Source organism: Pipistrellus kuhlii, unplaced genomic scaffold (genome assembly GCF_014108245.1).
Source record: "Pipistrellus kuhlii isolate mPipKuh1 unplaced genomic scaffold, mPipKuh1.p scaffold_m20_p_15, whole genome shotgun sequence".
Lineage (NCBI taxonomy): Eukaryota > Metazoa > Chordata > Mammalia > Chiroptera > Vespertilionidae > Pipistrellus > Pipistrellus kuhlii.
In genome coordinates, this window is record NW_023425460.1 from 20,809,997 (window position 1) to 20,825,061 (window position 15,065).

At 36.4% G+C, this 15,065-nt stretch overlaps 1 protein-coding gene across 2 annotated transcripts in view; it reads left to right on the forward strand.

Annotated features, from left to right (window-relative positions):
- The window catches only part of PCDH15 (protocadherin related 15), a 613,865-nt gene that overhangs the window by 25,775 nt on the left and 573,025 nt on the right, over window positions 1–15,065 (forward strand). The gene's annotated exons all lie outside the window — the stretch shown is intronic.

Genomic DNA, 15,065 nt, shown 5'->3' on the forward strand with positions numbered 1-15,065 from the left:
TTTTTATATTATACTTAGTTCCTCTAGAAGAGATAACTACTAACAGAAATCTGATTCCTTATATACAAAAATTTCATTTATCTTCTAATTATTTGGTTGATTGAGAGAAATGATGTATTTGTCATTTCTGTAGGCTCAAATGATCCAGATAATCTGAGCAATTAAAATGAATGAATCTTTCCACACAAGTCTTAAAAGGTTTCATCTTTTCCCGGCCAGATTCTTGTCCTTGGTATAACTGTCTTGCTGGATTTCATATTTGAACATTTTTAGCTTTCTAGAATTTTTGGATTAAATCTTAGTTCTGATTTTTAACTTCCTTTGCTTTGTGGCTGCAGGGGATGAACTCTTCTTCATATGCCACCAGGAGACCATCACGCATAGTCCTTGGGCTCTAATGGCTAAATCAGCCTCAGCCCATCATGGGGTTTCTCAAAGCATGAATTGCCCTGAGCAAGAACTATCTCATTTTCCTGTTCTTTTATTTTCTATGCTCACATAATTCCCAAACTTGATACAATCCACCGTTTAGAGCATTTCCTTCCACTACTACCCTTTCTCAGTTCACTACCACTGGGAAAATTTTTACAGTCATAAACTACCTTGTTTCATAGGTTCTGGTGATGCCTTCTTCATTTCCTGCCAGGAAGCACACATTCCAGCGACAGAATATCATCTTCATGTCAGATTTCTCTGGTCATTTGTGGCACTATTAATGGTGATTGGGTTCCCCAGAAAGCAGACTCTGTAATGGAGACTAACTTGGACGTGTATGAGAAAATTCTTTCAGGACCAATACTCATTGGTCTATATTTGGCTGTCTTGTTTATTTTTGTTATATTGTCTTTTCTCCTCATGTATCTGGTGTGTGTGTGTGTGTGTGTGTGTGTGTGTGTGTGTGTGTGTGTGAAAGAGAGAGAAGTGAAACTATTGAAGAGATAATTTGAGACTTCAGGAGATGCTGCTATTTTTTTACACAAGGATTTTACATTTGCTTCTGCTAGGAAAATAAGGACAGTACCCATGGTCAATTCAATTTCTGGAATTGACAGAATTAGCAGCTGAGCTGTAAACTGTTTGCAGAGCTGTATAACTACACTTTATTCTACCTTCTGCGTGAAAACTTTTAGATTCACAGCTGAAAGTAAAGAGTTCATCATTTTCTGTTTATCAAGCTATGGGCTGCAATTTTTCTCCCTAGATCCACAAAAATGCTAAGTACTTCACCCTTTCAACCTCTCAGTGGCCCACTGTGGAATCTGGAATTGTCCATGGGATGGAGTCATACTGAAATGCTCAGCTCACCTCCCAGGATTGCTGTCCTACCTGTCAGTCCTTAAATCTTGGCCTTATAATTCTTCATTAGTTTGTTAACTCTGTGATGCCTTCAAGCAGATTTTTAAAATATCTTATCCAGCTTCCCTAATGATTCTCAGAAGATAGGGTTATGCAAATAACTTACTTCACCATTAACAGAAGTCCAAGTTGGTATCTTTCAAAGTACATTTACATAGTAATTGACCTTCCAGGCACTAATCTTAAGAATTTTTGGCTGGAAATGTGCTGCACTTATTATCATATAGCTTATAATGCCACAATGCAGATGTGAAGAAATGCAAATTCCAAAGATAACAGTCTACACTACTATTATACTACACATACTACAATTTATCTGGGTGTGTGCATTATGTTTAAAAACCATCAAACCAGAAAAAAAATACTTTGTGAAACACACATCTTATATGTATGAAAGATAACTATGATATAACTATAAGTTGCTTTAGAAAACTAAATTGGCTGAAACCGGTTTGTCTCAGTGGATAGAGCATTGGTCTGCGGACTGAAGGGTCCCAGGTTCGATTCCGGTCAAGGACATGTACATTGGTTGCAGGCACATCCCTGGTGGGGGGTGTGCAGGATGCAGCTGGTCTATGTTTCTCTCTCATAGATGTTTCTAGCTCTCTATTCTTTCTATCCCTCTCCCTTCCTCTCTGTAAAAAATCAATAAAATATATTTTTTAAAAGAAGAAAGAAAAGTAAATTGTGTTTGAGTAGTAGAAATTGTGAAGAAGTCCAAAGCAAAGTAGTAAAAAGAAATGATAGGGAACTATCACTCTCTAAGGTAATGTTGTTTTTTTCTCTGTAAGAAAGCGATATGGTTCTCTCTCTAGATTATGCTAAAAAGTATTGTCCCTGGGAATCAACTAGAGAAAATATTATCAGTGGAATTTTTATATTTCTTTGGTGAACAGAATAAAAAAAGTGTTTTTCTGATTTAAGGATACATTTTTGCTTTCAACTTGTCTCAAATACCACTATTAAAAAAAAAATTAAGCCAAAATAGGTTTGGCTCAGTGGATAGAGCGTCAGCCTGTGGACTGAAAGGTCCCAGGTTCGATTCCAGTCAAGGACATGTCCTTGGTTGCAGGCACATCCCAAGTAGGGGGTGTGCAAGAGACAGCTGAACAATGCTTTTCTCTCATCGATGTTTCTAACTCTCTATCCCTCTCTCTTCCTCTCTGCAAAATAATCAATAAAATATATAAAAATATGAATGAAATAAAAAGACAAGATGCAAGTCAAAGAAAAATGCATTTCAGTTGCATGTCATAGGAAAGAAAAGATCAATGAAAGTATAATTTTTGAGGGAGATTAATATAAGAAAGAAAATATAAAAGTCGTTCATTTAACTTCTGTGGTATTTGCTGATTCCTGTTTGGTGTTGTCCCAGGGAGGTTGAATAATATAAATACTAGAAAGATGCAAATATTTAGGAAATAAAATCATAAATGTATCAGAGCATGGAGAGTGGGAATCTTCATATTTATCTGAGATATTTTCCATTTGTCTATATGCATTTATCCATATGCTTAACAAGCATATCCTATTCATGTGACCTTTTCTTTGTTTTTCCTAGACGTCCATTACCTTTTTTTTTATTTAAGTAAGATTTATAGAATGAACTTTCTCAGTTCAACCATAACAAATATTTATTAGGCATGTATATCTGATCAACAGTCAAGTTTTATAAAGTAAACAGGGTCATACAACCTGGTTTTAATTCAAAACTCAAATGCAATGCATGGCACAAAACCAGCCACTCAGTAACAGAAGTCATTCGGTCTTCACAAGGGCCACCAACATTATCGTCATTATTATTTGCTAGCTATTGATTTTAGTGTAATGATTCACATGGCATGACCTCTTTCAATGAATGAAAGAGGAAAGCGTGCCATGTTTGCAATATTTAGGGCAGAGAAAGATGCAATCTGACTAGTGTGAGAAGCTAAATGAGGGTATTCAGTGGTCTTGATGGAAGGATACTCCAGAGGAAGGAAAGAGCTTTTTAAATTTACATGGTTATTTGCTGGTATACCCTGAGCAGGAATCTTCTAGCAGTTTAGAACTTCATGGATGAAAATCACTTCCAGATCGGCATGACATGGTTTGGACTGCTGACAAGGGAAAGGTCAGGAAAGGTCAGATATGCCATGAAAGGCCCCCGATTGCCGTTATAGGGAATGATGAGGAATCAGGGGGGTTTGAAGGAATGGCTTATCTCTGCCAAAATTGGAAAAGGAAGAAAATGAGAAACTAATCTGGGTTAAGATTCCAGATATTTGAGATATAGAGTGCCTTTCACTCACCATATTCATTCATTTTTCAGAGTGGTCCTTCAGGCTCATCCACTTCTTAATTGTTTCACAAAGCTGCCCTTTCTCTCTGGGGACCCCGCCTGTAAACACACAGAATATGTCCTCAGCCTGTAGCTCCATTCCTAAATGTGTTGTTTCATTTAGTTTCAATGTTGGCAAGTGTAGTTTTCTCACATAGATTATAATGTCTCTGAGAGACACATCTTTAATAAATAAAGTAATAGAATATTAGAGGTAGGTAAGGCCTTGGTACTCTTATAGTTCTTTTTTATTCATTTAATAGTGGGCTGTGGACCAAAGTTCCTTAGTAATGTCCACATACTATGTGTAATTCATTATTGGAAATTTGTATCTTCTCTGCCACTATTAATTTATTCAATCATTTATTTATGGTATAAACTGATATAAATAGATAGTGGTCTTATACTTTGGATAATCATCTAATATTTATAGATGTGGTGTTTTATTATTAGAGTTAAATGTTTTCCCCTAGTCCTCTTAAATATTTATGATATTTTTCAATTTTCTAAATTTTTGTTCAATCTTTTAAAATATTTTAGCATTTTAATACAGTTTAGGAAATTAATTGTAATTTTTTAAAAGCCTAAATTGATGTCTGCAGCCCTGACTGGATGGCCCAGTTGGTTGGAGCATCGTCTGGTACACTGAAAGGTTGCGGTTTTATTCTCAGTCAGGGCACATATCGAGGTCGCAAGTTCCATCTCTAGTAGGGGTGCATACAGAAGGTACCATGTGGATATTTCTCTATCACATTGTTGTTTCTGTTTCTCTCTCTTCATTCCTCTTTCTCTTAAAAAAAATCAATAGAAACATATTCTCAAATGAGGATAAAAGCCCTAACCAGTTTGGCTCAGTGGATAGAGCATTGGCCTACAGACTGAAGGGTCCCAGGTTCAATTCTGGTCAAGGGCATGTACCTTGGTTGCAGGCACATCCCCAGTAGGGGGTGTGCAGGAGGCAGCTGATGGATGTTTTTCTCTCATGGATGGTTCTAGCTCTCTATCCCTATCCCTTCTTCTCTGTAAAAAATCAATTAAAAATATAAAATAATAATAAAAAATACATTGTCTGCAAATTAGAAAATATAAAGGTATTATCATGTAGCTTGTTTAACAAGAAATGTTATTGAATCTTCAGGGTTAAAATATAGCATTTATAATTGCAACAGTTAGCAAATATGATTTCATGTTGAATAGGAAGTTTATATTAAGAGCAAAATAATTGTGTAACGGATATATTTTTAAATATATTTTATGCCTTTAAAATTAACTGATTTTTATCATTTTAATTCATATTATTGATCCAGGAAATGTTCATTAAATACTCAGTATGGTCCCTTCCCTTGAAGAGATCATACTAGAGAGAGATAAACTAAATAACCCTTTTTATAGTGTGATAAATGCTATAATAGGAAGATATTTAAAATCCTTGCTAACAATCTTTAGACTTTTTAAAGCTGGTGCAGGTTAAATATTAATAAGATAAATTTTAGAAATGTTTGATAATGATTTTGACCAAAGTGAAAATATTTGCTGTTGCTACTGTTGTGGTGATTTTTTTTCTCCTAACTAGAAGATACCTTGTTTTACATTCTTGATAATTGTGCAATAAATGAATGAGTGGATAGGTGAGTCTTCATGCAATTAAAAGTCACATTTCTGATATAATTAAAATTTTTAGTACAAATATAAAAGAAAATTGACCAAAGAGCTCACTTAGTCCTTATGTAATAGTTTTAAGAATTAAAAAATGTAGTTTATTTCAGTTGTTTTGCTATTTTAAAACATTTTCCCCAAGACCACTTAATTGAAGCACTCTTCCTTAATCCTTCAAAATCATACACCCAAGAGGATTTAATCTTTGTAGTTCTCATTAAAATAAAATTACAAGGGGATATCACACTGTGCTATAATTTTTAATTTTAATTACAACCAAATATATACATGACAACACACAGGATAAGTTGAGAAAACGAGGGAACTTAAAGGGATTTATAATTATGTCTTGTATCACTGATTAGCTAACAGCTGAGCAGGGCTTCTTCACAAAGTGCACTATTTCAGATAATAAGGTCTGGTCATTTATCACATCCATATGACTTTAAACCTTAAAAACAACTTTTTATATTTTTAACCAAAGTAATAAAAAAGTATAAATATTTTATAATGATTGTTTTTCATACATATTTAACAAATGTTTATATATAATATTCTAAGCAACATATGAATTAATGCATTTCACCATGCCTAATTCAAGCATCAGTTTTGAAATACAGTGGATAAATTCTTGTTATTCATACTTTCTGAAGCATTTTGGCTGATCACATATAGGCTTATGTGATTTGTGAAATCTCCTTTAAAAATAGAAAGGTGATGTCATTCTAATTACTTGCAGACATTGCATTATGGATTATATTCCTGTGTGAATATGGCTTTAACTTCAGTTTGAAATTCAAGTAAGATGTTTGAAATCTCAATAATATCAGTGGGTTCCTGATTTCTATTGAGGTTGTTTGTTTGTTTTTTAATCTGTGCTATAGTGTTTAGATTATTCTCATAAAGGCCAAATTAATTCCCATTTTTTCTATTAAATGATACATGTGTTCCTACTTAATAAAAATATTTATCCAAGTTCTCTCTCTCATATGTAGTGCACAACTACAAGAGGCACTGGAATAGCTGTTCAGATCTGAGGGAGGGAACACAAAAAAAAAGAAAGTTGACCTGGAGCATCCAAAGATGCCAGATTTACAGTGTAAGTTCTCATAATGGAGATAAAATCATGTTGCTATTGTATATTAATAATGGCCATCATAAATTAATGACAGTAGTTAATATGTACTATTAAAACTGTACCAGGTACTTATTTTTATTGAGGGTTTTTAAGCCAATGTAATGATAGGTATCTCATGCACACTATTTCAACTGCAAACCACCCTGATAAATATGATGTATTACCCCATCATGATGTATTTAAATTATATATTTAAATAATTGCATTATGTTTGGTGCTTCATAACTGGATTTGAATTCTTTCAGCTCCCTGGACTTTAAAATGGGGATATTTATGGATTAAAATATATTAATGATAATTATCTCAATATATACCAAAAGTTTTTTTTTATTATTTTACTAGAGGCCCAGTGGACAAACTTTGTGCATGGGAGGTGAGGGTGGTGGTGTCCCTCAGCCCAGCCTGCACCATCTCTAATCTGGGACCCCTCAAGGTATGTCGACTGCCTGGTGGGATTGGACCTAAAAGGGCAGTTGGACATCCTTCTCACAATCCAGGACTGCTGGCTCCCAACTGCTTGCCTGCCTGCCTTCCTGATTGCCCCTAACTGCTTCTGACTGCCAGTCTGATCACCCCCCTAACCACTCCTATGCCAGCCTGATTGATGTCTAACTGATCCACTGCCAGCCTTTTTGCCACTAACTGCCTTCCTCTGCTGGCCTGGTCACCCCTAACTAACCTCTCCTGCAGGGTTGATAACCCTCAACTGCCCTCCGTTGCAGGCTGGTGCCTCCCAATTTCCTTCCCCTAATGGCCATCCTGTGGTGGCCATCTTGTGTCCACATAGGGGCAGGATCTTTAATCACATGAGGACAGCCATCTTGATCTTGTGTGTTGGAGTGATGGTCAAACTGCATATTACTCTTTTATTAGATAGAATAGAGACCTGATGCATGGGTGGGGGCCAACTGGTTTGCCTGAAGGGTGTCCCAGATCAGGATGAGGGTTCCCTTGAGGCATGGGGCAGCCTAGGCAAGGGACCTGTGGTTGTTTACAGGCCAGCCATGCCCCTGGCAACCCAAATGGAGGCCCTGGTACCTGGAATTTATTTACCTTCTACAATTGAAACTTTATAGCCTTGAGTGGAAGCCTAGGCTAGCAAGGGCAGGCAGAAAGCTTGGCTTCTTCCATTGCCTGGGAAACCCAAGCCTCCCTCTTGCTCTCTGTGGCCGCAGCTATCTTGGTTGGTATTAATTTGCATGATCACTCTGATTGGCTAGTGGGCATGGCTGGTGGGCGTGGCTGGTGGGTGTAGCAGAGGTATGGTCAATTTGCATATTACTCTTTTATTATATAAGATAGATGAGAAAACTAAGTATCAAATGGGACAGGCAACTTGCCTAAGATTTCATAGCGATTAAATAGTTGAGATCTGAACATATATTTTGACTAGATCCAAAGTGAAGTCTAAATGACCAAAATGCAAAGAAAGTTTAAAATGAGAATGTCATAAACAGGAGATAGAGTCAATGGTAAAAATTTATTAGGAGACTCAATGGCAAGAAACCATATAAAAAAGGAGCAAGGATTGTCCTCTGTCTTTAACACATTTTATTTTGAGGTTTGAGCTATTTTGTGTGAGTGTATTACATTGCTTTAAAAGTCAAGAATGACAAGAGATTGCAAAAATCTGTTTTTTTTTTTATTTTTATATTTGTTAAGTTGCATACTGTTTGATAACTATGAACACTCACTTTGCTTCACAGGTTTTAAGATGATGAATACTTTGCTTGTTTGCCTCCAGTCCTACAAAAAAATAATCTTGGAATACAGGGATTATAATGGTATAGGGTTGTCTTTTCATAGCAGTTATTAGGGTTGTCTTTTCATAGCACACTTTAACCTAATTTTCAGACCTAGACTGCCACATCTACTCTTATTGACTCTATCCAATATAAAAAAAAAATCCAAATTTACAGTTGTGAGCACATGAAACAGATTATTCATGTATTATTATCTATTAATTATTATATTATTTTCCATACAAGCAACTGTAAACATACTTTTGCCCCACACTATAGACAGATTGATAGATCATTTACCCACCCCCCACACAACACTCACCATACTTCTTTTGCTACTCTCTCTCTCTCTTACCTGTTCTCTGGCATATTTTCTACAATTAGAATATATACATGGTATACAGCCTATATTTCACACAAAAAACCTGCTCACCCTATTGGCCTGCAGCCCCTCTCCCCAACCAGCTCTGGACCCAATTGACCCCCCACTCAGATAAGGGGCTGGGCCAGCCAACCAACCCACAGCCCCTCCCTCCAGCTGGCCGGGCCCTGATGGGGCCCTGATCAGGGGTGGACCTGCTTGCCAGCCTCCCACTGTCTCCTTCTGACGGGACTGGCCCCAATCTGCTGATTGAGGCTGGGCTGGCTGGACCCTACCTGTTCACGAATTTGTGCACTGGGCCTCTAGTTTCTTCTATAATGTAAGGATAAGACAACTTTCTTAGAGGTTTACATAGCAATTACACAGGCTAATCTGTATAACTACTTTGCACAGAGAATGGCACATTGTAAGTCACTAATAAACCTAATAAACTATATAACCTAATAAAAGTTATTTTTAGTCTTTCAAAATTTGTACAGTCATTTGATAAAACTATTGAGTACTTACTACGTGCAAACATAAGTCTGAGTGGGGGGAACACAGCAATTAAAAAAAGACAAAATTTCTGCTCTCGTGGAACTTATATTTGTTTATTTTTCATCTAATTTTGAATTTGCCTTTCTGTTCTACTTGTGATTGTTACCTCCAAACCTTTTGTCTTTCTATCTTTTAAATTTCTTTTTTTGAAAACAGTGTTTGACAACACTTCATAGAAGTCATTGTCACTCTGGGATGTATAACAAATTGTGAAAGGAATTAGATGAAAAAGCTCTTCCTACCACTCACTCCTGAAGCAGTTCATATATATATATATATATATATATATATATATATATATACACATACATATACACACACCATATTTTTCGGCGTATAAGACGACACTGTTTTCTAGTAAAAAGTCTGCTCACATTGGCCAGAGTCAGAGAGGCAGTCTATTAAAAAAAGAACTGGTGTTGCCTCGGAAGTGGGGGGTAGTCTTATGCAGCGAATATAGGCCTAAACCTATGTTTTAACTGTAAAATTAGGGGGTCATCTTATACACCGGAAAATACGGTGTGTGTGTGTGTGTGTGTGTGTGTGTGTGTGTGTGTGTGTGTGTATTTTTTTCTTTACCTCATTCTCTACTCCAGTTAGCCACAATCATAATTGTTGCATTCAGGACAAGGGAATCTTGGAAAGAGGCTCTTTCTTATCTTCAGGTTGATTGAAAGTGTCTCTTTTCACTTTTAAAATTGGTTCTAATAGATCACATGTGCATGTTAATAAGTCATTATCCAGTTTTTTCCTAAGGAAATATAAAGATGTCTCTTGAAACTTAGAAAAAGGCTAAATAGTCTATATTAACATTTTAATATAAGTACCAGCCATTCCCACAATTACTTCTAAGATCTCTTCTTTTGCAATCAGCACTGTAAGTACAGGCACTTTGAGAAAGGGAGTATTTCATGATAGTATTAGATTCGGCAGAATTTGAACTTTGAAACTTCCTAACATCTGTGTTTTCAGTGCCTCACCAAATTGAGCTACAATTTGTAAATCATATTCAGACGTTGTAAACATATATGACACAGGGATCACAGTGGTTGCCACCTGTTGTAGTGCACAGACATGCTGCAAGGGTTTGCTGGCAAAGTCCTGGTTGTTTTTTTCCCTCCAGTATCGTTCTTTGTGTTTATCTGTACCAACCACCTGGCACTCTCCTGCTTTCACAAAAAGCCAGGGTGGGCCCATCCTCAAAATGAGCCTCCTTATTCCCTGAGCAACAGATGAAATAATGTCCTCTCACAGATGGTCTCTGGTGTATACCTCGGTAGAATATCTAATCATGGCAAGCAGTGGAGGATTAACTGCAAGTTAAAAGATTCAACTTTAATTGTGACACAAATCTATGCTCTAAAAGCAGAGAGCAAAAAGAATATCTCAAGATGATAATATTGGCACTATCCTCTGTTTGAAATGTGTGTTTGGCAGTTGCATTTCATTTCATTGCGATATGTCTAAACAGCTCGAATGTGTGACTGCAGTTTAGAAATATTCCTATTTCATTATAAAAAACAACTTTTGTTTGCATAATTGTATATTTTTAATACTATTTACAATGGTAAACACTTTTCTTTACTTTTGCAAGACATTCATAAATGCCTACTCTAAGAGGAATATTTTAACTATTAGGATGGTTAAATAATATACATATCTAATGAATTTTTCAAAATTATTTTTAAAGCCAGTCAAACTTACAGTTAAGCTCTCAGTAGTATGGTGTTTATTTTGAGACATTCAAGAATGTTTTGTTTGTGTTTACTGACTGATTCTTCTATTATTACTAGTATATAGTAATTAGAAGCATCCAATCTTGCATTTGTGATACAGGAGAGGAAAATATTTTTCTTGCCCTAAGGTTCTGATTGGGTCTGAAAATTAAACTGACAAAAAAGCATGCACATGTATTTAATGTGAGTTTTATGTGACATGAGAGTCTTCATGAGAAATGAAGACCAGAAGAAACAAACATGAATATTTTATACTAGGTTTGATGAAAAGTGGACAGTCCTAGAGAAATATAATATAGGTCAAGGACTAGGAGGTAAATATAGTAAACTGGGAGAAACTTAGCAAGACATGTTTGCTAAGATTCTTTTCATTGTCCCTTTGTCTTTAGAAATAAGGAATATCTGGATAGAGAAATAATACCTCTCATTGGAAGGTCTTATGATCTGTTTTAGGAGAGAAGCGTAGGGGAAGAATGGAGTAACTTTTTGTTTCTGCTGTTTTCTCAGATTCTTTTAAAATATTCAGTATGCCAAGGTACCATATTTTGGGGCAGTGTGTTCTAAGCCCCATCAGTAAGAACATTGTAATGTCTTCATGGTCATCAGATATCACTGCAGCAACTTTAACCTCATATTTTCTTCCAAGCACTATCTTACTCATAGCAATATTCAAACCAGTTTAGTGCAAATTCATGTTGTTGTTTTTTGAATGTGCAACATGCTGATATCTTAAGCAGTAATTTATCTTAAAGTTATTTACATGTAAATATGTTGAACATTAATATTTACTCTAATTGCCATTTTAGAAAACTAAAAATAGTGAACTATGAAAATTTCACTCTGATATTCTTTCTAATACTTTTGATTATATGTGATTCTGGCATTAGGCTATAACTCAGAAGTAGATAAAATGTGGTTTACCTGAAATTAGTTGGATTGCTGGTCTGAGTCCTCACTTTCCTAGAAAGTTTGGCCTTCTAATCATAGTCAAGCCCTGATGTCAGTGGTGTGAACACTGTGCTTGGACTAACATTGGAATACACATATTTTGTTATCACTATCTAGCCTTTTATATCCTTAACTTTTACTATTGACTAGTCCCTGGGAAGAATGTTTCATTTCTTTATTAAAGATTTCTCAGTAAGACCTACATTTTGATTGTAGAAACCAGTTATTTTTTGACTGACCAGAATCCTTTCTTCATTATCTGGTTAAAATAATAAATGAATACATACATACATACTTGTTTTTCTTTGGTGAATTGCCTCTCACCTATTCTAAATTCATTGCTTTCAAAGTGTTACTTCACAGTTCCAGAGACGGGTATTATCTTGGTCATTCTGTTCCCTGATAAATATGACTATTTTATATGCCATTCAAGATAGGCAAAACTTGAGTGAAAATTAAGATTTTTTTGTCATAACTGCCTGGAAAGAATTTCTTTTGTGGTAGGGCCACAGGGAGGAGGACAGGGAGTGTAAGATGTGAGAGTTTGTGATGACGATCTTTGCTACCATTAGGGGACTGCCAACCTGTAAGTAAAGCTCACATGGAGGAAGCCAGAGAAATAGAGAGGTGAGTCTCTAATGACACTGAGGCTCTGAACACAGTTTTTCTTTACTTGAACTACCAGTAACTTGAACCACCAGTTCTTATGAGTCAACATGTTCACCATATCTTATGAACTATCAGATATGTACATGTAAAAAAAAAAAAAGACATGCTTATTTTTCTATTTTAGCACTGATAAATTTGAACTCCAATAGTTCCTCATCTTCCCCCACCACTTCCATTCATCTGGGAAAGACCAGATCTATTAACTAAGAGATGGTGAAAATGATGCTAATAACTTTTACCCAAGTTTGCATTTCTCTGCATTTAAACTCAAAATGAAATTCTAAACATTTTAAATTCTTTGTGATATTCACAGTCCTATTATATAAACACAAATGATAGATCATTGAATTCAGTAACGTCAAAGACAGAAAATGATCGAGGGTGCCAAAATAATGAAGTACTACTATTGTAATAAAACATGGGCTGGGCAGCAGTTTGTGAATCACATGGATACTTACCCATTTGCACTGAGATATGAGTTGATTTAGATCACGTGTCAAACACAAGGCCCGCGGGCCAAATCCGTCCCACCAGGCCTTGCAATGGGGCCTTCACTGCACTGTCATCACTGCACTCTGCTGCGTTTCCATCACAATGACAGTTTATGACTGTTCAGTAAACCATTCGGCCCGCGATTTAGGCTGGATTTTAGATTTTAACCCCTTCTCTGATTGAGTTCGACACCCCTAATTTAGATAAATAATATATTTAGTAGCTATCTCTGCTCTTATTTTCTAAAGTGATAACAGATTACATGAGGCACTGAATGGTATATGGAAGGAGATGTACAATACATTACTTTAGCCAGGTTATTAATTGAAAAGTGTGTGTGTGTGTGTGTGTGTGTGTGTGTGTCCATGTGCATTATCCAGATGCTATCCCATTTTATTTAAAACTAGAAGCCTGGTGCATAAAATTTGTGAATGTGGGGGGGGGGGGGTGTCCCTCAGCCCAGACTGCACCCTCTTCAATCTGGGACCCCTTTCACAATCCAGGACTGCTGGATCCCAACTGCTCGCCTGCCTATATGCCTGATTGGCCCTAACTGCTTCTACCTGCCAGCCCGATCACCCCCTAACCACTCCCCTGCCATCCTGATCGATGCCTAACTGCTCCCCTGCTAGCTTGATTGCCCTAACTGCCCTCCCCTACAGGCCTGGTTCCCCCCAACTGTCTTTTCCTGTAGGCCTGGTCCCCTCCAATTGTCCTCCCATGCAAGCCTGGTCCCCCCAACTGCCCTCCCCTGCTGGCCCAGTCACCACTAATTGCCCTCTCTTGCCAGCCTATTCCCCCCAACTGCCATCCACTGTAGGTCTAGTCCGCCATAACTGCCATCTGCTGCAGCCTGGTTGCTTCCAACTGCCCTCCCCTACAGGCCTGGTCCCACTCAACTGCCCTCCCCTGCAGGCCTGGTCCGGTCCCCCCGCAACTACCCTCCCCTGCAGGCCATCTTATGGAGGCCATCTTGTGTCCATATGTGGGCGGCCACCTTGTGTGTTGGAGTGATGGTCAATTTACATATTACCTATTTATTATATAAGATAATTTTCTTTTACTATCACATCTCACAGTCTGCTTGTAAACACAGTTATAGTGTTATATTTTAAGTGCCTTCTTAAAATCTAATTTATTACATAAAATTATTTCTTTCTGTTCTTAAGTGTGCTGATAAGAATTAAAATAGATGGGGGGAGAAGAAAAGAAGAGTTAGAAAGATATGTGAAAGGAACATGATAGTTAGTGAAAGAGATGCCTCCAGAAGAAGCCAGACCTAGGAGACAAGGGTAAGAGGAAAAAAACAGCAAAATTATGGAAACTAGGAAGGATAAAATCATTCACAGATACAGTATAACTAGGAAAGCCTCTGCTATATATTGTAGAAGGCTGAAATAATATAGTCTAGTGTTTATCAGATTTAAAATTTTTATAAAAGTGCATTATTTTAGTAAAAAGAGTTCAAAACTCTAACCAGAAGTTTAAAGCTTAGATTTGTGTTTGAATTTGTACTTGTAATGCTATCTTCCAAGCTTCTCTACAGTCAAAATCAATTGAGTATTCTCATTGATCTGGTTCTCTTTCCTTTAGATAAAGGAGAAAAACACCCACAATTTAAGTATAAAAGACTGGTTTACATTAATATTTGAAGACACTGAAAACAGAGTGATTTTTGTTTTTACATATGCATGCAGAAATTTTAACTTGATGAACTATTTATTACATGTAATAGGCTACATGGTATATAATTTATAATTTGAAATTTTCAAATAATTTTATTTACATAAAAAACATTCATCTTTCAGAAATGTTCTCATCAATATTCTACTTACATAGGATTTGTTAGGGTTTATTTAGTTGTAAGAGAAAGAAAACCAGCTCAAATAAGCTTAAGGAATAAAAAGTAATGAGGACTTACTGAGGCTTAGCTACATCCAGTGACTCAAACAGATTCCTCTTTTGACATGGCTATTATAAATAACACAGAGAAAGAATGTAACTGGGAAAAGTCTCTGCTGAAGAGAAGGCTGAAAGAATATAGTCTAATATTTGTCAGATTAAAAATTATATAAAAATGCATTATTAA